Here is a 25,771-nt window from a genome sequence, read left to right as displayed (position 1 = left end):
ACACCTACCAAAGCCTTTGTGAAATTTTACAAAAAGGGTAGAACACTTTTCTTCTCTCCTTCCCTGCTTTCTTGCTTTCTCGCTCTCTTGGCAATGGCATGTATCTAAGGAACGTTATCCCAGAGCTTGTTGTGGGAGCAAAGTATGGTCTTCACAGAAGTGAGCTGAGAAGATCTGAGCTTAAGTCTTAAGTTCCAAATATAGAAGAGAAAACTAGAAGGTGTTGCACTCCATCACTGACATGATACCCACAGCTGAACAAGGTACTTACACCTGCCCCCATCCACATATGTGTATGTGGACACCATATATGTTTACGTCCATGTATGGTATATGTGTACACCACAAAGGCATTTCTCTTCTTGACCCTGCAGTAAACCCAGCAGACGTTGCTTTTAGAGGGAAATGGACCTTTTAATTTTCCCCTCACAACCACCTTCACAAAGATGTTTCCTGACACTTTCTTATGACAATTTGCTTCCTTCTGCTTTTACTTAGGTTAATGGCTCCGAAAAAGTCTTTGCATACACAGATACTTTCTTCTGTGTTCGTAAGTGTAACAGAGCAGCGCTCTCAATAAAAATAATATATTTTAAAACAGTGGATAATCTTTAATGTATTTGCCCGTTTAGCAGAACTTTTTTCCAGATATAAGGAACTTTTATTTAAGACTTGTTATTGAAGGTCAGCTTCTGCTCTGTTTTATTTCCCACTATAGACCTAAGCCAGAAACCTGATTTAGCTTTTAACTTGCTACCATTTGAAAGGCCAGAATCTATAGTTACAGGTACATTTTGGGCCCACCTGCCCTCTTTACAAGGAACTCCCATCAGTGATGTCTTTCATGGCCCCTGCTGTAGCCCTGTTTGGGGAGCTGGTGTGATGCCTGAGGTGATTTGCAATACAGCCCAGTCCTCCCACCACAGCTGTGGCACCACTGATGTTCCACCTCCCCCAGATCAATAATGATGCCCTGGACAAGTGGAGCAAGTTGTTTGCTTAGTTAGTCGTAGATGAAGCTCTAAATATTCCTCTGATATATGTTTAACTACAGATTCTAAATTGCTTTTCCTTTGCATGGGTATGATTAGCTTAGGAAACAACAAGCGTTGATCTAAAGTGTATATATAGGAAAATACTGCCATACAGAAGTGACAAGAAGAACACTTTTTTTTTTAAACAGAACTTGTGATTCTTCTCAAGCCCAATGACTTTCCATTCCTATGAGCTTTGAATAGAAAAACCCAGCACTCTCCAAGTCATTACCTCAGCTATTCTCTTCCTCCCCACCACCCCCAGCTAAAAACATAGCTTATGATTTGAAATGTATTAATATGTATGTGTAAAGATGGACTTGGAATTATAAACATTTAGGTATTAACCGTTTAACTATATCACCTTTTCTTACTGGTGCACTTTGAGGTTGCTCTTTGAAATTCAGAGGATCTGACAAATGTGGGCATTGCGGGTCCATTTCAGGAAAAACTGTCTCTGACATATGTGCACTTGTATACTTTTTATTTTAACACAGCGTAGGAAGATGAAAGCAAGGGTAATGGCAGATAAAGCACCTCTTCTTCAGCTGTAGACTATACAGTTTCATAACAGTTGTTTCTAAATATTGCAGAAACTCCATGGTGGCATGTTAAAAATCCCACAGAGAAGCAGACTCCCCACGTAACGAACAAAAAGCACCGGGTGCTGGGGCAGGGGAGGTTGGCTCCTGTGCAGTGTACCTGGTAACACCCTCGCTCTCAAGTGGGACTCAGGGTCTTAATCAAATCTCGCAACGGATTAGCAATTACTCAGTGGTTGCATGTTGTGGTGGTGTGATCCTGTTTGATGTTTCTTCCAGGATCACTCCTGACCACAGCTGGAAGGGGACAGAAGACCTCCCCACAGCAATCCTTACCCACCAAGACCTGTGGAAGGCAGCATCCTTCTCTGAGGTACCAGGGAAGAATGGCTGATACATGAGCGAGGGACAGGGCAAGGAGCTGGGGTGCTGAGAAGTGAGAAAGAAGCAGACTAACCAGCTGCTTCTTTGGGATGAGACGGAGGGGTTAGGTAGCTGGAATTACTGAAGGTGTTGCTGAGCTATTATTTTTATGATCTCTGGTGGCAGATAATCAGGGTTAGAGGTGAAAAGCTCAGTGACCGATTAGCTGTCTCCTGAGATACCCAAGCTCTGGTCCTCCTAAGTTTTGTAGTTCTTAAGAATTATAACCTTTTGGCCCCATCAGAGGAAAATTCAGGTAATGAATCTCTGTAGAAAAGCATTAGGAGAGCAAAGCCATACTACAGACCTTGACTTTCAGGATCCAAAGCAACACATTCTCAATATCCTTATTCAAGGGGCTACTTAAAAAGTCTTAATATTTTGAGCAAGTAATGCTACTCAATGACAGTTTTAAAATAAAAATCCCTTTCTGAAAACAAATGTATGTGTAAAAGGAAGCAGAATAGGTCTTGGAGAGAGTTGTCCCTGAGGTTGATTAGTGAGTACAACCACAAAGCAACTTTCTTCCTCCTTTTCCAAGCCAACAGTATTTTTACCTTTTTTTTTTTTTGATGGCAGAGACTTCAGCCTGCAAAGATTTTCTATTGGAAAATAGTGATTTTTCTTTTCTTTACTCTAAATTTAATTTACACCTAGACCTACATCTGGCCTAACTTGCTTATGTACAGAAGCCCACCTCTCTTTTCCTCAGTGCTTCCTTCACAGGCCTCTTTCTTGCTATGCTTCCCCATCTCATAAGAAATAAAGGAGGTTTTGGGACTTCTTCTATTTGTTGTTTGAGATACAGTAAGTAATCATTAAAAGATGCTTTTAGGTGACTTGACAATGTTTAAACCCAGCAACATTTCATAAGCATTAAAACCAAACTTTTGGACAAAGAGTGTAGTTCTCCGTAATATTGTCCACGAACTAGCTACAAAACCAGCTTGCCATGCACATTCACAGGAATACGTCTTCATTTTCCTGCAGAAATTTCATCAAATAAGCAGCATTTGCGATTTGCTGGGGAGACCATGACTGCTGGGATATTCTAGAGAAACAGGGAGTGCATGTTTCCCTGCTGGGACTCTCCTTCTTCCCTTTCAGTGCATGAAATCTCCATCCTGAAGTTTCACTAGCCAAAGCTGTGGCCATCTGTCTGAAAGGGTGCGTGCCTTTCTTCTTGCTGCTTCTGTCCTCACTCTTCCCACTCGTCTTTCCATATTTACTTACAAACACTTCCCTGACTTCTTTTTCGCTCTTCATGTGGCTGGCATTTATAGCCTGTCTCTATTACTGTTAAGTATCTTTCTTTTTCAGCTTTGGCTCCTGTCCCGCTCCACTTCGTCTCTTTCTAGGACATTTTTCCCCCCATCTCACGGCAATGCCGTGTCTGATCCTGCCCCACGCTATAAACTTGTGCTACTGATCAGTCCATGAGAGTGCCCAGGGGTGGAATTTGTTGGGAGGTTGGAGTTTGCCGATGCTGTTACCCATGGTAGAATAGAAAGCTAAAGAAATGATGGTACATGATGCAAACCTTAGAATATGAGTCAAAGGAATAAGGCACATAATACAGATAGAGAAATCAGTGACCGAAGGGATGCTGGAGACATCCCCTCATATATGACAGCACCGTGTGTACACAAAAACCTTTCAGCGCATTACTGTACCTGGAGCATTAGTAGAAGAGTTTCATATTAGTATCTGTTTTAGAGCTGTGTAGTAATTGCCCTTTTTGCTTTTCTGACCTGACTGAACAAAAAAAAGAAAGAAAACCAGTTTGTATTTACCTGAAATAAAGTGTGTTTAGTTTTCTTGGGGAATTGAAATGGAAGCAAAAAGAAATTACCCAGGTAGGACTAACATATTTCTTCCACTCCTAAATAATACATTTTGTGCAGTGTTTAGGCTTGGAAGTTAAAGAGTAAAAAGGAAAATACTTTTCCTAATCTGCATAAAATATTAAATTTTTTTGCACTTTTGAAATGGATAGGTCAAGATAAATTGTTCAGAATTTTTTTTTTGTTTTGCTTACATTATGTACGGATATTGCTGAAACAGTATTTTTCAGGAAACTATTCTCTGCAGAACATCCCTCACCTAGCTCTTTCAGTAGAACATAACAGCATCATATCCTCCCAACTTGCTCTCCTGTTAGAGCCTGACTCATGAACAATGCCATATCCTTCAATGTGACCGTGTGCTTGAGAGGGGGCTGCAGATTTAAATCAGGCAAGTTAATGTTTCCAATTATAGGAAATGTATTTGGAAGGATGCCAAAATGCTAAATGGCTTGATAAAAAAGAAAGGTTCTTTGTTTCAATTATTTCTTATTGCACTACATGCTTCCCCTGCCACCACTTAATTAGAGACGAGAACTCCACAGGAGATCCTGTTCTTTATTAATTTATTCTAAAGTTATTAACTGTACTTGCAACAGCGATACCAAAGCCTCAATTCAATGGCAAGCTCTGGGTAAGGGAAGACAGTCCAGTGGGTTATGTCATTAGCTTGGGACTGGAGAGGAGTGACCATAATTCCCCCTCCTGACAAAGCCTCCTCGTACGATCTAATCACTTGGGCCCAGATGATTAGAGGTGTTTCACTTTACTCCTGCAGAAAGTCATGCCAGTCAGGAACCTCTTGTGATGCCTCATCTCTCTCTGTGACAGTTTCTGCTTTCGGAAGGATTTGTGAGGATAGCTATCAGAAGAATTACTCAGTGATTATTTAAGAAGTCCTGAAAGAAATGCAACACATGCATTTTGGGGCTTCATGAGCACACTTTGTTTCACTTTGTAGTAGCTTGTAGGGATGGGATTAACTTTGCAGCCTGCTGGATCCCAAACCTTGGCCAGGTGTCAAGAAAACACCCTCCTCCTCCAGGCGGAGGGAGTGGGCTCTGTTCTTTTCTGTAGCTCCGATGTCCTTCCTGATATGGGAATCAATGGAAATGGTAACTGGAAGCTGAGATCAGGATTTTTAGTCCATTCAATACAATTCTAATTAAAAAAGAGGCCTTATGAGCTAATGCAGCAGAGGAGTTTGCTAATCCCCTAAGGATTATGGAGTTTAAAGGGTCACAGCTTCTTGTAGCAACTAGTTGATGACATTAGGAGCTTAATGCTTGTTTGGTTTTTGCCAACAAAATTTAGGTGAGATAAGAAAACGAACCCACAGCAAAATTTACAAACCAATTAGTCAGCATTATAACAAGTCACTTCGCAAATGAAGACACCAATAGAAATGTTTGTATTGGGGATTTATCCAGCCCTTTGAGCTATCTTGTTTCTGGTTTAAAATACTTGGGTTTACTCACTGAAATATTCTGCTTGCAACAGCATTGGGTTAAATACAATAGAACGACAAGTTTAATTGTTTGTTTGTATAATGACTTGTGGGACAGGTCCTCACTCCTCACTTGGTGCAATTTGACAGGGATTACATGAGCTCAAGAGCTGTCGCTACGTAATTGGTTGTCAACTAATTTGTGCTAAGGCAGGATCACTTGAAGAAAATTTTCACTAGTGATAGTTACTGAAACATGTATTTTACTGCTTCTGTTATCCCATTGCTGACATTCACGCTTTTCCTTGGAGCACAAGCTGGTGAACTTTATAAACCACAGCATCCTCATTACTCTGTGGCTGTGGATGCTTCTGTTGCCCTAGGACAGCTGTGGCACTGCTGTCTGTCTGTCCTGCACAGCTTTGCTGCGTCATGCATGGAATTTTAGGAGAAAGCGTAGCCTGTGTTGGCCATATAACAGCACTGCAAAGAATGGTGAGATGAAAGTTGATGGAGTTGGGTTGAGCAAACCTGGCCATACCTGCACCGTGCCAACGTGTTGGATTATCCCAGAGCTCACAGGTAATCCTGAACTAATGCCTGAACTAATCCTGTTCAGGCTCAGGATTTCTGCCTTGCTGTGCTCCAGAACTTACTCAAAAACTTCTCTGGAGTACTGTCTCTTAACCAAGTTTGGCTCTGGCAGAAGGCTAGGAGCTATCTCTACAGCACAGTGTAGGTTTAGCCCTTTCCAGAGATGCTGAGTAACGGCAGAGCGCCCAGCTTTTGAGGGTGCTCATTGCCTCTGAGGCGCAGGTCATCTGAGCAAGGTGTCCATGCCGAGGAGCCAAGATTGAGCTTCTCAAGGCAACGGGTGGTCTAGGTGCATTCAGTTTGTGTACCTGGGGTTGAATCTAACACAGAATTCCTTGGGGAGGGAGAAAAACAGAGAACTGGCTTTCAAAGGCCAGTTGCTACAAATATGGCAATATTGTCAGAAATCCAGAAGTATTGGGCCTAAATTTCAATTAAATAGTCATCATTACAAAATATTACACTGCTCACTTGTATTTACATGCAACAATTGCATTTCATTATTTTTACTAACCATCCAGTAGTTACAAAGACTCCTTTATGACCACTTAACAACCAGACTCTTAATATTTGTAGTGCAATTAGCCTGAAAGAGTCTTGAATAATGTCCTGTTTACAACTGAAGTAATAAACCAAGAGCACCAGGGGACAGAAAGGCTAATTAAAGGGGACAATTGGAGAAACAATCCAGTGTTGGATGGCTGGAAACATGCTGTTATTGTTCCTGTATGGGGTAGATTTATGTTAAAGGTGATTAAACCTTAAAAGTATTTGGTTTCTTTTTGCATTTCTGTTTGGACTCACTGGACCTGATTCTCATTTACAGCCAGACTTCTTTACACTTCCAGTGGCAGTATAAAAAGTCTTTAGAAGGATATTTACTGCCAAAGTGCTCTAAAGAAGGCCTAGCATAAAAAGGCAATAAAAATCAGGCTGGACAAAAAAGTTAATAGGAACAGTTTTCCTACCCCTAAGTGCTCAATATTTTATAAAGGCTGTGGGATCTTAGGGAATTAATATTATTGCTGTATAATGAACACAGACTGACTGTATCCAGATATGTTGTGTAATTACTGCTAACATCCAAACCCTCCTGAAGTCTGCTGGAGTGCTTGGCCACCACTCAAACTGAATTGGGTAGTGGTGATTAGGGGACTCTTGTCATGCTTCCAAAATCTGCTTTTCATTGGGAAAACTATTCACTGAGTGTCTGCCACACGCATATTCATTAGGAACATAGTTTTGTAGTTCTACGTGTGGGCTCTTAATGAGATAGAGCTAAAAAATCAAGACACCTGAACCATAAGACTTTTTAAGACTTTTGCCACCAAGTTTGGAGTCTCACATTTTCAAGCTTTTCTCTGCAAGCTGGAAAGCCAAGATTATTCTTCTGTTTAATTTTTTAAACAAAAGCTGATCTCTTCTGATCATATGAGTCCAAGAGCTTTAGCTTTCTTTCCTAAATATACTGAGATTTGCAACAGAGATGCAAGAGTCAATAATGCTGGAAGTTTGAGAGTAGCAGTGTAGCTTTACTCGTGGGCCATGTGAATACATTGTGCTTTCAGCTGAAATCAGTAGGAGTTTTTCTGCTGTTGGCTTCAGTGGGGAAAAAGCCAGAGTTGAGTAACACTATCTATCTTGTTAATTCCTGAAGAACGACCACATTAGAAAATATAGTATGGATTGTAATAACTTGATAATCAACATTACGTTCCTTGGTTGTCTTATACATGATGTATTTGTCCTATATTTGACATATATAAAGTTGCTGTAAAAGGTTTTAAGGGTGGTATAGGAGACTATATTTTTTACCCTGGATTAGTGGTTATGTGCATGCAAAAGAACTCAGGAGGACCCTCGAGATGCTGCTCTTCCATGAAACAAAACTCGACGCTCGGCTGCTTGGAAGTAACTTGCTTCTGTTCAAGGCCTGAGCTCCCACCTTCCGCTGAGTGTGAGCTCACTTACGTCCCTGCACATTGCAGGATGCCATGGCCCCCAGCTCCTAGCCCTGGGCTAGCAGCATTTTAGGTGGGCTTGTGTGCCATCTTTGCCGTGCATACTGTAGGTAGTGGGTTTAGCCAGTGTAAAAAAGGTCCTGCAGGGTTAATTGCCATCAATAAAGCCACTACAGAGATTTTTTTAACATAACCTGTCTATGTGGGCTGGTACTTTGGGTCATGTCTAACGCTTTACTTACAACATGGTCCTTAATGCATGATATCTCTTCCCCCCCCCCCCTTCTCATTTTTATCAGCCAGTTGTGATGTAGAAGATGGGCTGAACCAGCTCCACTCTTGTGAAGGTCAGCCTCACATCAGGCTGGTGCTATACACTGATCATATGTATCCCTGCCAGTTCATTTCTGATGTAACTCCATTAAAGCTGGAACAGAAAACACTTGGGGAAAATCTAACTGTAGAGCTTACCAGGATTTCTTTCCATCCCCTTCAACTCAATAACCGGCTGGGGGAATAATGTGACAAAGTTGCTTTTTCTACATTTCTGAGGGACTTATCAGCCAGCATCATTCAGGACATTTTGAGAGGACGGAGACATGCTGTCTGAAGAAAAGGTCTTTGAATTCTGGAAACTTCTACCTACCAAAAGACGGCAGTTCGGGTGAGCTGGGAGGTGGTAGGGGAATGGGGATGAGTCTGCAGATGTGTAAAGGGAGACTAGGCCTTCAGTGAACGTTATTCAGCACACTGATTAGGGACTAGACACTGATAGTATAAAGTTGAGATGTATGGCAAAGAAGAAGGAAAAGAAAAAAATCAGATGTGAAAACTGAAGTAACCTAATCAGCCAGGCTACTTGGACTGTTGGCTGAACTAACGGGAGAGTATTATGTAAGAAACAGTCATGTCAAAAGAGATTTATAGGTAATGATCAGACTCAAATTGACTATAAATTCTCAGTACATTTTTTTCCATAGTAAGTCAATGCTCTTTTAAGCAAGTTATATACAGGGAAAAGATTTCTTAAAGGGCAGGAGAAGTCATAGTATTTATTCATAATTTAACAGTAAGAACTGTATAATTTTTAAAGGGATATTTAAATGATAGCTGAAATGAGCAAGGGAAGCTAGGAAGTAGCCTGTCTTCTGAGGAAACTGGAGTGCAGAATTTATACATTACTTGTGATGGATCTCATTCCCAAAGTCTGTCCTGCCCAGCGTCTTTGGATCTGGGAATCCTCTTACAATATTTATTAGTCTCACGGTTCAGATTCCAGGCTTGTCAGTAGTGTAAGTGCTGAAGAATTGTGGGTTTGAGTCAAACTCACTTACTGGTAAGGGCAGCTTGTTAAAAATGATTCCCATCATACATTCTTCTGTTTGCTTTCAATATCAAGATCATAAAGGGGCTGGTTAAGTAGGGGATGATGTTAAGGGAAATGCCTGTCTTTAGCGGCTGGCAAATTGCCTCTACGTATGCAGCACTAAATGCCTTTTTTTTTTTTTTTAATGAAACCCTGCGGAAGCTATGCCTGAGGAAGGCTCGTGAAAAACCACCAGAAGCACAACATTTAAAAACTCATTTAGGAATGGAGCAATCCACAAGAAGTGGTGTGAAACGCTCACAGTACCAGGCTTAGATGGATAGTTGGCAAAACTTCACAGGTGACGGTGTCTTCTGGGGACTCAATCCTATAAATTAGGAGAGGATTTTATGACAGGCTAGATTTATGAATGTAATATATATGTCAGGGAGGGAGAGGAGAGAAGAAAGATAGATTTTTAAAGCTATTTAAAATACTTTTTGTAAAAAAAAGTCTCATTAATTTTTATCTTTATAAGCCAGCTGAATAAATCAATAGAGACCAAATTTAACTATTTCAAAATTTTGGGAAGGACACTTGCAGCTTCTTTTCTTTTAGTGGCTGCATTCATTTCCCTGTTTCTGGAAACCCCTGGGATTGGGATTTTTAGAGACTCTTCTCTACACATATATGTCTGGGCTTATGCAGGTCATCACAGTTCTTTGCATCCCAGGCTTTGCTGGGTATTCGTGTGTTGGAACAGTATCGAATCACAGTGTTTATAAAGAGGTATGAATGGAATGAGTCCCTTTCCATCATGTTCCCCAAGGGTGGCCTTCAACCACAGTGTCTCTGGATCTTGAAACAAAAGCCTTTGACAACTGCTATACGCTGGTTTGCTTCCTCCACCCCCTTAAAGAAAAGAAAATAAGAGATCCACTTTCTAAACCATGTGGCTATACGGTCTAGCTGCTCAGGAAGGACAAGGAGCAGTACTGTCTTCAGGCCCTTAGCCCACAGAAGAGCCATTGAACTCTTTTGGCCCTTTGGGGGTGTCCATTGAGGGGTTTTGAGTCTCAGGAGACTGTTGTCCCCATCAGCATTTCTCTGTATGGCAAGAACTCTGCTCCAAGGAGAGGGAAGGAGGGTGGTGGTCATCCCACCCCTCCTCACAACCAGCACGGTCAAGCTCCTTCCCTCTGGAGGTCATTTCTCCCCCCATCTTGCTTCAGTGGAGACAGAGGCAGGGACAAATGTCACTTATGACCCAGAGCTGGACAGTTACTGGTCCTGCGTGCAGGAAACCTGGCGTGTGCTCTACGGTGGTGATTACGTCTCCTTTGTGTACCCTCCACAAACGATCAGCTGGGAGCAGCCTCAGCCCCACCGTAGCTATATGTCTCATTCCCTCCAGGCACCTAAGGCCAGTCCTACTTTTTCACATCCGGAAGAAATGGTCTTTGCTTTCTTCTCGAGGCTCTAGGGAGACACAGAAGCTATATGCTGACATGTGGGCTCTTCCCAGCCCCTGGATGGGAACGTTTACTGGTCACAGGTTAACCATATTGACATTTGCCAATAAGCAGTAGTTGAAGTGTCTTTAGGTCCTTTCTTTAAGTGTCTTAAAGGGTTGTACACCAGCTCCCTCTCAGAACCATATGATCTCTGAGGTCCCTTCCAACCTGCTATTCTATGATTGATATGCCACAGGGCTGAAATTAGGGGTCTAAAAACTTCAAGCCCTATTGAATTTTCAGGATGAAATCCTTATTGCAGGAAAGGGTGGGATGCGGCCGTCCAGACGGCCTCTCCTCACGCAGCGTGCAAGCGGCAACGGTGGGGTTGCCTGCTCGACGTCCCCCACTGCAGCAGGGCAGGACTGCCCCGTTCTGCTTTCCCTGCTAGCAGCAGGAGCCGCCAGCGCTGTTCACCAGGGAAAATCTGGCCCGTGAGGAGCAGTGTCTATGCAATTATGCAGTACCTCAGCATCTATGCCCATAAAGACTTTTATGATTCATGTCAGTGCGGTGGATAGCAAGGTAGGTATAATTAGGCCAATAAGAGAAGATCCACCTGGGGTGTGGAGGATTGTCTAATGCTGGCTGTTCCAATGGGTTGCAATGACGTACTAGTCCAGGTCCAGACACGCTTTAATCAGCTCCATCTTTATTATATGGCAAACAAACTCTCATGCTAAAGTGCAGAAAAAACATGCAAATAGGTAAGCCCTGTGGCCTGCAGCTCCTGAGGGGAAACAGCTCTCTGTCCCATCTGGGGAGTGAGCAGAAATACAGGTAAGGACCAAGGAGATGCATTTATGGATGGACTCCTGAGTTCCTGTCTCGATGCACATGGACCCAACTGGAACTGCTCCCTCAGTGCTGAACTTACTGGCCAACAAAGCCCAGTGGTGGAAAAAAGGGTCTCGGGTAAGAGCGAGAAGGTGCCACTGCTGAGGTCAAGCACTTTCCTGGAGGACTTCCCTGTCTCTTCATCCTTCCTTCTCTCTGTCCCCCAAAGCCTGTGTCTGTGGGAGAGATATGACAGCCCTGCTGTCATGTCAGACTCCCTGGTTACCCATTTCAGTTCTCACTCTGGCCCTTTCCAGTGGTGGCTTGCCAGGCCGTACGTTGGGCTATAAATGGGGACAAAGCCCACAGGTGAGCTTTGCCATCACAGTCAGGATGGTTGCAGCCAGGGCAAGGCACTTGTCCGAGCAAATGTCACCTCAGGCACAGATTTCAGTGCTGGTATAGACAAGATCTCTGGGGACAAGTGGAGCCTGCAGAATGGCAGAGATTAGCAGCAGTGGTGAATCAGCTCTTGCCAACCTCTTCCTACTAATGTCACTCATTAAGCTGAAGTATCCATAGCTGAATTAAGTGATGGAGAAGACTAGGACCGGGGAGCCTCTCCAGAGACTGAGCACAGCCCTGCCAAAGTGCCTTTCAGGGTCTGGGAAAGTGCCACCCACTGATGACAAACCGTGAGAAGATTTAGTGGATGGGGAAGGTGATGTGATAGGGGTGTATTTGTCTGTGAGATGCTTGCACTGGTGGGTGGGGAGGGAGCTGTTAGATGGAGTGGCTGCAAATGTGTCCAAAGGGGAAGCGAAAAAAAGCATTTTGTTAGTTGCTGTGGGCAGATTGTGCTGTGTTTTTTCCAAATGATCATGAACTTCCCATGTTTCCTAATGATCTTCTCCCTGTGGTGTTCCCTTGCGTTCAGGGGAGCATCACTGTTAGTGGTCCCAGGCAAGGAAGTTCCTCATCAAATATTTCAAATGGGGAAGCAAGAGACACAAGTTCAGTAATGTTGGTTAGTTTAAGGAAGGATCTCTTATCGCTTTGCACCTATCCCTGGCAGTTACTGACAACACCTGGTAAGCCAGGATGCTCTTGTGGATGCTGCCCGTGGAAGTGAGAGTATGATACAGATAATTCCTAAGACTTTCTTGGTTGCTCTGCCTTCCTCTGTAGGAGGAGATGGAGAGAAGCTGCAGCATTACTGCAGCACTTCTGTGTTTTAAACTGCTTTTCACACAGCCTGATGTGGCATAACGGTAGAGCTGCCCTATGGCCCATTGTAAACCTGTGTGCTGAGACATCTTCAGGTTAAAAAGCACAAAAATTACCGATCCCTCTTGGAAATTCTGGCTGCAATATCTAAGAGCTTACAATGTGAACAAACAAACTGGAGATAAGGTGGGAGAACAGGGACATAACATTAAAGAAATGCCATTTATTATGATAAATGACTTAGCAGTGATTTAAGGTATTGAAGTATTATCATACAAATAAACACTTGATGAAAGCAGAAAGAGAAGTGCCTGAGGTAATAAAGATTTATGGATTCCTGGTTGAACCACAAGGATTTAGACCAGGATGGGAGTGAAAAAACAAGCTTGTTGAATGAAGATCACTTTTGAAAGAAACTAGAAAGGAACTGAGACCTGCCTTAGTGAAAGGGAAACAGCAGCTGCTGGGGGTGAGAAGGTTTTTCTGCTTATAGCCATTATTTTTCTAATCAGAATAAATTACTCCTTGGAAAAAGCCAACTGTTGCCCCATTTGATCTGTTCATATCAGAATGGTGGTGGTGGTGGTGACAGCGGTCATGAAAGAAACACAAACCTGAGAAACAGAACTGTATTGTCAAGACATCACTGAAGGAGTGTTGGGAGCACCTGTACCCAGATGTGAGGGACTTGCTGTTCATGAGAGAAAATTGTAGCTCAGACTGATGTTATTCAAGTACTGTCATTTTTTCACACTGATAGTGAGCCACGGATAGAGAAGAAAAAGAATGAAGAGGTAAAATATCAAGCACACAGTGGAAAATAGACAAGGAAGTGCCATCACGCTAATCAAAGTAGATACTCTTATGGGGAAGAGCAAGGTCACAAGAGACAAAATAAACTCCAGTAATACAAGCAAATCAAGTACAAAAATGAGGACTTTTCTAGCTCCCTACCTAACTGACATCGTAAACTGCAAATGTGCAAACCAAATTTAGTCTTCAAAATAACTGAAAACACTTTTAAAGCTCTTACCTATCTGCATTAGATAAAGCATGCTGCATACATATTTAGGATAAATTGATTCACTGAATAAGCTGTGTAAATAATACTAGGTAATTCTTTTAGGGTGAAATTTTTCACTTTACTGTGTAACTACACAAATTCCCCGCACCATCTAAATTCTCCATCATCCCTGAAATAAGATTAAAGAGGATGTCAGCCATTCACAGACACGACCCTCATCTGTGCAGGATTATGTGAATGCATACACACAGAGACTACTGAGGTAAGTAAACACAGTAACTGGGTGAAGCACATTTGCTTGAGAGGAAGGTAATAAAGTGCCATAAATGTATTCCTTAGCAAGGAAGATCTGTGTGGAAGGGGCTAATATATAGTGCGCACATGTACAGAGCTTAGTAAAGGGAGCCCGTGATCATGACTGATTCCTCCAGGTGTGACCTAAATGATCACATTAGTGTTACGTATAGGCAGATATATAACAGTTCATTGTCGGTACTAACTGCAAGGGTTGCGCAAGCCTGGCTGCAGCTCCAGAAGTGGCATGGAGAACCAGACTCCGCTGTACCCTCTAGCTAAAATGATGCTTGACTTCATATTGGAAATTTGAGCCACTTGTGGAACAGGAGTAAGACTGGGTGCATAATTATTTTTCTCCTTGCTTAACGCTCTGGTGGATTGTGAGCTATTTCCTCTCAGCGTCCAGAGTGTTCCCAAAATATTACCTATCATTTACCACAAAGGGTTTTCATCATTTATTATAGAGATGTGGTTTCAGGGTCCTTTTCCCTGGTCACAAGCATACAGCATCTTTGTGATAGTTACAGGAACAGCTTACCTGTTACCACTGATATTAGAATATCAGATTGACTCATTGACACTATAAATATGCAGAACCAGATCCAAACAGGGTGTAATCAAGGATATGGACTGGTGAATTTAAGTTATTAGTAACAGGGGAGCCCACTGCGCTATTTCAGAGTCTGGGCGCTTAGCTCAGGCTATGGCTGACCCCAAGCAAAGCAGCTGACACTGGTCTCCTTCTGACCCACCAGATGCTTTTCTCTTGTGGGGAAGAGCCTAAAAGTGTCACACTCTCCCTCAAGCACTTTCAGTGGGGGGACTACCATGCCTGGAGTGTTTCTTGCTTGACACTGCTGCATTCTGTATGCCACATTCTCATGGCTATTGATTTGGCCTGCTGCTGTGAACTTTGATTTCATAGCCCGTATTGGTGGCAATATTAAACATTTTCACTATTATCTACCAACTTTTGTAGTGGAGACTGCTCTGACTGGGTCAAGTTTATGCTTTGCTTAATCCCACAGCCCCAGGCTTTCATGGGGGAGTAAATGCCTTGGTGCTTTCACCTTCCTGACGTTCAGATCTAGGCATGACTGAGCAGTAGAAATACGCTCTGATAGACCAGATACTTCAGCTCAGCTTCTTTCTTTCTCTTTCAGAGGCAACCTAGAATGGATAACAAATCAAGGAGGACGTGGTAGGACCAGGAGACTTGAGTGACCTCCTAGATCCATTAATCCTGTGTCCCACCTTCCCATGGTGCTATAGCCACTACCCAGGTGTTTCACTGGGTGTTCAAATGATGCTGAGGCTATCCCTGAGGGAAAAGGGGAACGGGAGGTGGGGTGGCAGATAAACCTGTCTCTGGCTCTCCTCCACAGCTCCAGTGACCACTGTAGTGTCCCTGCCAGGTCCGTGGGGGACAGCAGAGCTGGGGACTCTGCCACCTCGGGCGGTGTGAGCACCAGCCGCAGTGCACAGCCCATGCACGAGGGAGGGTTCAATTCAAATACCTGTTGGGGTAAATGAATTAACTAGATAATTCCTGACACAGAGTGGGAAGGTCCAGGAATCTTTTTGTTACCTTCTTTGGCCCAGTCTGGGAGAAACTCTGGTTCAGCCCTCCTGAAGTTATCAGACAGGTTTTCTGCAGCTGTTTCTGCATAGTGAACATACTGATTTCCTTAAACAAATCCAGAAATGCTTCAGCCTTTAAGCCAATCTTTTTCAAACTCAGATGCTTACAGTTATGCTCCTCAGTCTGAACTGAGATACTTAAAAAGAAGTCAGTTATTTCAGTCATATATGTGCTAATCAGAAGTGGAGACAAGCCCAGAATTGGAAGAATCCTCCAAGGAAGTGCAGTGGAAACAAGTCTGGACAATTGATTAATGTGGAAAAGCTGACATAGAAATGAGAACCAGACTTTCATAACACCCACTGCTTAACTTTTTATTTTTCAAGCTTCGTAAACAGCAGAGGTTTCATCTGAAGGGAAATTTGAGTTGAACTGTGCACTACATATCAGCTACATTTGTTTTCAGCATGGTCATATTCTATCCATAGTATATTCAGACATATGTGAATTTTTTTGTTACACTATTAGTTTATGACAGGTACATATTTTGTACATTGTCCCAGGATATAACTTCATCACTTATGAATTCTCATTCTTGACTTGCCAAGAGCAGTGAAATAGCATTGGAGCTGGTAGTAGTTATTCACCTTGACCTGTGCCTGTGAAAAATAGCTTGGAAAGAGCAGGAAAATGCCCTGAGAGTTGGTCGAGGTTTATCTTTTAACCTGCTGTTGTGGTTTAACCCCAGCCAGCAACTAAAAGTACCATGCAGCCACTCAGTCACTCACTCCCCCCACCCAGTGGGATGGAGGAGAAAATCGGGAAAAGAAGTAAAACTCATGGGTTGAGATAAGAACGGTTTAATAGAACAGAAAAGAAGAAACTACTAATGATAATGATAACACTAATAAAATGACAACAGTAGTAATAAAAGGATTGAAATGTACAAATGATGCGCAGGGCAATTGCTCACCACCCGCCGATCGACACCCAGTTAGTCCCTGAGCAGCGATTCCCCCTGCCCCCACTCCCCCCAGTTTATATACTGGACATGACATCCCATGGTATGGAATATCCCTTTGGCCAGTTTGGGTCAGCTGCCCTGACTGTGTCCCCTCCAACTTCTTGTGCCCCTCCAGCTTTCTTGCTGGCTGGGTTTGAGAAGCTGAAAAATCCTTGACTTTAGACTAAACATTACTTAGCAACAACCAAAAACATCAGTGTGTTATCAACATTCTTCTCATACTGAACTCAAAACATAGCACTGTACCAGCTACTAGGTAGACAATTAACTCTATCCCAGCAGAAACCAGGACACCTGCACATTCAAAAGGTCACCTAAAAAATGACACTTCGTTTCATGGATTTGCAGCATTGATCTGTTAATGATAATCAGGTGGGGGTTTATTTGAATCTGAATAAAGATGTCACTATGAGCTGTGGGTAAGCATCCTCTGAACTGCTTGGCAGCAGCAAAAGACAGGACCTACCTCTGGCCCCATCGCCGGTTGCTCCCAGCTGGGCTCCCTGGCTGGACCCTGGCCCTGGCCCATCCCCTCACCATGCCTGGGGTTGCCCATGGGCCCCGTTACCAGCCCTGGCTCGTTCAGCCCCCAGGGGGACAGTCCCCATGGGTGAAGGCATGGCCCATGCCATGGCTGGCTACCTCTGGTCCCAACTCGCCTGCCCTGAAGGAATAGCTGCTGCTGCCTGGCAGACATGAGGAAGACAAGTAGCTCCATGGCAGTTTATTGGATCCACTGATACGGTGGGCGTACGGTCTGTCGTGGTCACCATCCCTGGCAGTGTAGATAATCCTTCAAGGAAAGGCATCTCCTCTTGGGAGCGTTGGGTTCCTCCCAAAGAATGGAGTGGGTTAGAAGGGCGGATACTCAGAAACCCTAAAAATCAGGCCCTGGTTTTGGTGGCTGCGTGTGGATGATGCACTTGTAATACAGGCTTTCTGGTCACTTGGAAAAAGGGCTGATCTGCCTTATTCTGCACCCAGATGGATTGTTAGTTTTGATGTAATGTAGAAACACCCTGCTGGGAAAGTCCAGCCAAAACTAAAGTCACGTGTTTGTGGACTTCCTTTTAATTCCCAGCCAGCCTTCATTGTTGGGCTGACCTAATCATGCCCACTGGCTTCCTAAATTAGCTTCACGGATCTAAAAGACTCTGTACTTGTTTCAAGAGCATTTTTAATTGAGCTAAGTTGTAATTACCTGATGTAAAACTCTCTCAGGTAGAAAGAGTATATATATTCATTGGTATGTACGTATCTGAAAGTATGCAAAATGAACCCACGAATTTGTCAACTACAAGAAGAATCATGTTGCTTATACTGTTGATTACATATAATTAGGATTTAAAAGATATGCAGATGGAAAGGCAAACGAGCTAGGAACTCAGCTTGGATTGAAATTACTCATTGCTCTCAGTCATTTTCACAACAAGCATCAATTGTCAAGGGCTGCTTTATTTTTTTATTTAAATGTTCACTCAGACCTGAGAATTATTTTAATTAGATTATGGCAACACGTCTCCCTCAATGTGGTCTTGTCCATGCAGAACCAATTAGTGCATCATTTCACCACAGCTAGTGAGACCGGGAGAAGGGTGTGGATGTGTGAAGAGAGGGGGAAAAGGGAAAGCAGATGTGGTTCAGAGATTTTTTCCATCTGATTTTCAAAACAATTTCCCACCACCCTAATTTTACTCCTGCTGGCGTCAATTGGAGCTCTGCCATAAATTGCAGGAGTAGGAGTAGGGCTAGGTCAGTGCATGACCCTTTCGAAACCACATCCTCATTTGTTACACAAATGAAAGCCCTGTGAATCATTTTTGCTCACTGTGACAGTTTTTGAAATTGAGAACTATCAGGGATGGGGGAGCACCATTGATTTTGAAGTGGACAACACAAATCTCAGCACAGGTGTTTTCTGGATTTGCTCCTTCAGATCCTGGGGTTTGTTTCGCAATGCAGAGTTGCGGGGCTCATGTCCTGTCACCAGGGTCCTTCTCTCAGAGGGCTGAAAGACCACAGGTCCTGTGACTTGGTGAGGTCAGAAGACCTCAGAAAACCAGAAGAAAGCGGGAGTACGTGCCGGTGATTGGCTAGATTGAGGTTCCTTTGTGCCAGAACCCTCTACAGGCCATGCTTGGGAATGGGTGAGCTTCCTTTTCTCCCAGCCAACATAGGCTCCCTCACTGGAAGTCAGGAAGGGAGATTTTTCATTCCTTTTGCTTTGTTCTGTGTGAGGGGAATGTGGCACTGCAGGACGATGAAGGGAGATGAGTCAAGTGGGTGAGAAAGCCAGGTAGCCCTCCTTGCTTTCTTTGAAACAGAGGTATTTGGCCAGGGAGGATAGGGCTGTTCAGAACCTTCCTTAATGAATTTTTGTACCCAATGGTTATTTGACTTCCTTCCCAAGTCTATGGTGTTGAACAATGAGTGCCACTGTGGGTTCTGTGGTAGGGCAGCTTCCTAAGGACATACTCAGTGCAGACCTTGTATTAAGGTTTAACTCAGAAATGCAGCCCTTGCATGTTCCTTTGGCTTGTTACGTACAAGTGGAGGCAAACGTGAAGATCAAATTACTAACTTTCCTGGCTGCTTCTTCGTTAAAGAGGTGGTTTTATACATGTACATATATAAAAATATATATAAAAAAATGTAAAAGTATACGTATATGCCCTGTGGCCACTGGTGAAGCTTTTTGGATCGTTGCCCTGAATTTCTGCCTTTTATGTAACACTGTTTTCATCTATAAAAGTTCTGAACATTTTGGGGGTTTTACTGTTCTGTAATTTGCTCAGTGAGATACAACTTCTTGCACGGATGAGGTCTTTTAACTGTGAGTAATTCCTGAGGAGTATTTCTTTAAATAAATTGAATAGAAAAGAGTTACATTCACAGGAAAGAGAGAAAATGCCTTATATCACAAATGTGATGGAGAAAACCCCCTCAAACCATGTTGTCTGTGAGCAAAATACCTAAACAGAAGACTTACTAGCACATGTTTTTGAAAAACCTCAAGCATACTGTATAGATGCCAGGTATAATCCATGCTGAAAGAACCCCAACAACTTTAGAGTTTAACCCAAGACCCATTGAAATCAGTGAAATTATTATCTTGGGCTTTAGCCCAGACTCTTACTATGGCAGCAGACACTTTCAAACAAATGTAAAGGGTATCCTGTACTGGAGGCGTTAGGCTGGGACTCATGGTTTTGCACTCTCTGTCAGCCCTGATCCTCACTCTGGAGGAGATAGTGGAAATCATTTAGTCCCACCATAGCCTAGTTCTTGTATCTGTAGTACTGTGCCACTAAAAGCATAATTCCTTAACATTAATTAATAATCACTGTGAGATCCTTGAGGAGAAGAGGATGCTGTAGAAGTGCAGAGTGTGTTTTTATTTCAAGGCACAGAAGAATTTATAGAGTAAAAGGTGGAAGGATTTCACGTATTTTGTTCAAAAGTGAGCTTTCCCACAGTTGCTTCCCTGGAAACAGGACTTCAGAAGTACTAGAAAAAAAGATTAAACTCAGTGCTTTGTGGCCATCTCACAGTGTTGGGTATTAAAAAGAAGAGCTGGAGAAGCCAGAGTTTTGCTCAAAAAGAGATTGGTTATCTGCACAGAGACTTGAAAACTCATTGATTACAATAGTTCATCTTCTTTATTGGGGTGCTCCTTATGGCAAGAATATGTGGCAATTATAGGACTCTGGACATAGTTTGAGTTAGGCAATGTTGTGTTTGCTCCTACAGCACATTTGCCTGAACATCCTGGAATCTTGTTTTTGAAGAAGAAAACTTGCTTTAAGTGATTGATTGCTCTGTCCATTTTGAGGTACATGGGAACCTGACACATGGAAAGACGTTTCAGTCTGAAATTTTCCTCCAGCATGTCTAGGTGATGTGCTAATTTACATGCCGAGTTAATACCTGATATCTCAATAATAAATGGCCTCAGGAGTTTGAAAGACACGGTGTAATTCTACTAGGTCCCAGCTTTGGAGCCCATATGGTAATTCGTGGGTACTTTCTCTCAGATTTTAAGGACATGGGTGAAGTTTCTGTGAAGCAGAATCAAGTCTGTAGAAGTTTCAAAACAATATTCTTGAAATAACATTGCCATATGTTAAGAAACAGACAGTGTTTGCTGATATCTACCACTTTCTGTAGTGAATCACGGATATCAGACAGAAATTACCTTGCATATTGTCTGGTCCTTTTCCATGCTGGCATGTCTCCTGTTGCCAGGTTTTAAGGATCTAGTCTAGTGCCTGGATAAAGACATTGGAGACCCTAATGCTGAGAGTTAGAATATCACTGTGAATATATACAACAATTAGTTTTTCACGGTGTTACTTTGCACCCCTTCATTAAATATGGACATCTTAATTTTCTCCGCAGGTGCATATTAGCCTTCTTAGGTGGCTTGTTTCTGCCCTGCTGTAATTTCTACCTCAAATGATGGCATTTGCTTTGTGGGTGTGCACACACTGGAAATTACAATAGAAAGTACAAGACTGACTAGTACAGATGGGATTTTCTCTCCCATAGGGTCATCTAACAGTCTATTGTATGTTTAGGGGAGGTAAGTTCCTGGAGTTGGCCGCGTGATGCTTCTGGAAGGCACTGGATGGGCAGGGTAAGGAGCTTGGCTCTGGCAGAGAGAGGGCAGCCCCAGATGTTTCACTCACAGTCATGGACTGTCAAGAGCTTAACTGAGATGTGGCACAGAAAAAATCAGGCCATCTGTCGTGGTTTAACCCCAGCTGGCAATGAAGCACCACACAGCCACTTGTTCATTGCCCCCCGCAATGGGATGGGGGACAGAATTGGAAGGGTAAAAGTAAGAAAACTCATGGGTTGAGATAAGAACAGTTTAATAATTGAAATAAAATGAAATAAAATCAAATAATAATAATAAATAATTGTAATGAAAAGGAAAATAACAAAAAGAGAGAAATAAAACCCAAGAAAAACAAGTGATGCACATGAAAAATAATTGCTCACCACCAACTGACCAATGGCCAGCCTGTTCCCACACAGTGTCCCCCTGGCCAGCTTTCCCCTGAGTTTATATACTGGGCATGATGTCATATGGTATGGAATATCCCTCTGGCCAGTTTGGGCCAGCTGTCCTGGCTGTGTCCCTCCCAGTTTCTTGTGCACCCCCAGCCTCCTCGCTGGCAGAGCAGCATGAGAAGCTGAAAAGTCCTTGACTTAGTGTCAGCACTGCTCAGCAACAACTAAAACATCAGTGTGTTATCAACATTATTCTCATCCTAAATCCAAAACACAGCACTATACCAGCTACTAGGAAGAAAATTAACTCTGTTCCAGCTGAAACCAGGACAATATCCACCCCTTATTCTATACCATCTATGTCATACCCAGGTCCCACACTTTCCAAAACATCCTAATTAATCACCATCACCTTTCATGTCTTTATATACACACACATCCCTCTAAAATACCTGTTGAGTTTGTTTAGTCCATGACTTTGGGCTCCATCTGTCATAACAGTCCTTCAGGGCAGGAGAGATGGTGTGTGGTGTTGGATCGTTGCATGCTGAAGCCACTTCTGGTTCCATCAAAATTCATTCTTCATTAATCTGGGTGATTCTTACTGTAATACTGTTGATATGGCATATAGCAACCATAGTAGTGATGACATACAGTATTATATAGCAATTAACATCATACAATTCAATTTATTGGCTATTCTCACCCCAAATCAAATCCCCTTGAGGCACACATCAGACTTCCCCATCCTTCCGCGTTATCCACCAAGTGCACCCAGGTCCTTGAGCAAAAGCAATCCCATGGTGGGGTTTGCCTTTGCCTGAAGCAGGAGTAACCCAGACTGTCCTCCCTAACATGCTTTTTGTGTGCACCACAGGGACTTTATCCCCTTCTACAGCACATAAAAGTTCTGAATGGGCAGGGCCACCCTGATTGGCAGATCCTCTGGTGTTGACAAACCAGGTGGCTTTTGCTAAATGTGTATCCCAATGTTTGAAGGTTCCACCCCACCATGGCTCTCAACGTAGTCTTTAATAGTCCATTGTAACGTTCGACTGTCCTGGAGGCTGGTGCATGATAGGGGATGTTATACGCTCAATGCCATGCTCTTTGGCCCAGGTGTCTATAAGGTTGTTTCAGAAATGAGACCCATTGCCTGACTCAGTTCTTTCTGGGGTGCCGTGTCGCCCCAAGACTTGCTTTTCAAGGCCCAGGATAGTGTTCTGGGTGGTGGCATGGGGCATGGGATGTGTTCCAGCCATCTGGTGGTTGCTTCCAGCATTGTAAGCACATGGCACTTGCCTTGGCAGGTTTGTGGGAGTGCGATATAGTCAATCTGCCAGGTGTCCCCATCTTTATATTTTAGCCATCGCCCTCCATACCAGAGGGGCTTTAACCACTTGGCTTGCTTAATTGCAGCACATGTTTCACATTCATGGATAACTTGTGCAATAGTATCCATGGTCAAGTCCACCCCTCAATCACGAGCCCATCTATATGTTGCGTCTCTTCCCTGATGGCCTGAGGTATCATGGGCCCACCGAGCCGTAAATAGCTCACCCTTATGTTGCCAGTCCAGGTCCACCTGAGCCACTTCAATCTTGGCAGCCCGATCCACCTGCTGGTTGTTTTGATGTTCTTCAGTGGCCTGACTCTTGGGTACGTGAGCATTTACATGACATACTTCTACAGCCAGATTCTCTAGCTGGGATGCAATATCTTGCCACAGTGCGGCAGCCCAGATGCGTTTGCCTCTGTGCTGCCAGTTGCTCTGCTTCCATTGCTGTAACCACCCCCACAGGGCATTTGCCACCATCCATGAGTCAGTATAGAGACAGAGCACTGGCTGCTTTCCTCTTTCAGCAATATCTAACGCTAGCTGGATGGCTTTCACCTCTGCAAACTGACTCGATTCACCCTCTCCTTCAGCAGTTTCTGCGACTTGTTGTATAGGACTCCATACAGCAGCTTTCCACCTCCAATGTTTTCCCGCAATGCGACAGGACCCATCAGTGAACAGGACATATTGCCTCTCGTTTTCTGACAGTTTATTATACAGTGGGGCCTCTTCAGCGCACATTATCTCCTCCACTGCTGACATTCCAAAATCTTTGCCTTCTGGCCAGTCCATAATTGCTTGCAAAATTCCTGGGCGACTGGGATTTCCTATGTGAGCCCGTTGTGTGATCAGTGTGACCCACTTACTGCACGTGGCACCCGTTGCATGATGTGTAGAGGAGACCCTCCCTTTGAACATCCAGCCCAGCACCGGCAGTCGAGGTGCTAAGAGGAGCTGTGTCTCAGTACCAACCACGTCTGAGGCAGCTCGAATGCCTTCATATGCTGCCAATATCTCTTTTTCAGTTGGAGTATAGCGGGCCCCTGATCCTCGATACTCCCGACTCCAAAATCCCAGGGGCTGACCTTGGGTTTCTCTGGGTGTTTTCTGCCAGAGGGTCCAGGTAGAGCCATTCCCCCCAGCTGTGGTGTAGAGCATGTTTTTTCACATCTTGTCCTGCTTGGACTGGCCCAAGGGCTACTGCATGAACAATCTCCCATTTAATTTGTTCAAAGGCTTGTTTTTGCTCAGGGCCCCATTTAATATTGTTCTTCTTCTGGGTCACTTGGTCACTTGATAGACAGGGCTTACAATCAGACTGTAATTTGGAATATGCATTCTCCAAAACCCCACAATGCCTAAGGGAGCTTGTGCTTCCTTTTTGCCAGTTGGTGGAGACATAGCTACTATTTTGTTGATCACATCCATTGGGATCTGGTGACGTCCATCTTGCCATTTTATTCCTAAAAACTGGATCTCCTGTGCGGGTCCCTTGACCTTACTTTCTTTTACAGCAAAACCTACTTTCAGAAGGATTTGGACAATTTTCTTCCCTTTCTCAAAAAACTCTTCTGCTGTGTCACCCCGTATGATGATGTCATCAATCATGCACTGCAGGTGTTCCGGAGTTTCACCCTTTTCCAGTGCAGTCCGGATTAGTCCATGACAAATGGTGGGACTGTGTTTCCATCCCTGGGGCAGTCGATTGCAGGTGTACTGGACGTCCCTCCAAGTAAAAGCGAATTGTGGCCAGCACTCTGCTTCCAGAGGGATTGAGAAAAATGCATTAATGATGTCAGTTGTGGTGTACCACTGGCCTGCCTTTGACTCCAGTTCGTATTGAAGTTCTAGCATGTCCAGCATGGCAGCACTTGGCATGACGTCATTCAGGCAATGATAGTCAACTGTTAGTCTCCACTCTCCGTTAGACTTTCACACTGGCTGTATGGGGCTGTTAAAGGGTGAGTGAGTTTTGCTGATCGCTCCTTGGCTCTCCAGTTGATGAATCAACTTGTGGATGGGAATCAGGGAGTCTTGGTTGGTGCGATATTGCTGCCGGTGCACCATTGTAGTAGCGATTGGCACTTGTTCTTCAACCCTCATCAACCCCACAACAGAAGGGTCCTCAGAGAGACCAGGCAGGGTAGGCAGCTGATTAATTTCCTTCATCTCCAAGGCAGCTATACCAAAGATCCACTGATACCCCTTTGGGTCCTTAAAATGCCCTCTCCTGAGGTAGTCTATGCCAAGGATGCACAGAGCCAGTCACGATAGGGTGATTCTGCCACTCATTTTCTGTTAGACTCACTTCGGCTTCCAACACAGTTAACTGTTGGGTTTCCCCTGTCACACCAGAAATACAGATGGGTTCTGCCCCTTTATAACTTGATGGCATTAGAGTACGCTGTGCACCGGTGTCCACCAGAGCCTTGTACTCCTGTGGGTCTGACATGCCAGGCCATCGAATCCATACAGTCCAATAAACCCAGTTATCCCCTTCCTCCACCTGGCTGGTGGCAGGGCCCCTCTTGTCCTGGTCATAGTATTGATTACTCACTTCTTGTAAATACAAATCAGAAGTCCCTTTATTAAGATCGGAAGTAAGATCAGCCCTTCCACTCTGTCTGGGAAACTGCCCACTGGAAACTGGAGCAGTAATTTTCCTGGAGGAATCCCCTTTGATTGTTTTTCCTTGCAATTCATGGACCTGTGCCTCTAGGGTCGAGGTGGATTTTCCACCCTCTTCCTCATGTCCTCTCTGTGGTCACGCAGGTAAAACCATAGGGTGGCCCATGGTGTGTACCCACTATATCCTCTCTG

The sequence above is a fragment of the Haliaeetus albicilla genome, chromosome 13 (assembly GCF_947461875.1).
Source record: "Haliaeetus albicilla chromosome 13, bHalAlb1.1, whole genome shotgun sequence".
Classification (NCBI taxonomy): domain Eukaryota; kingdom Metazoa; phylum Chordata; class Aves; order Accipitriformes; family Accipitridae; genus Haliaeetus; species Haliaeetus albicilla.
Note: the sequence above shows the minus strand (reverse complement) of the source record.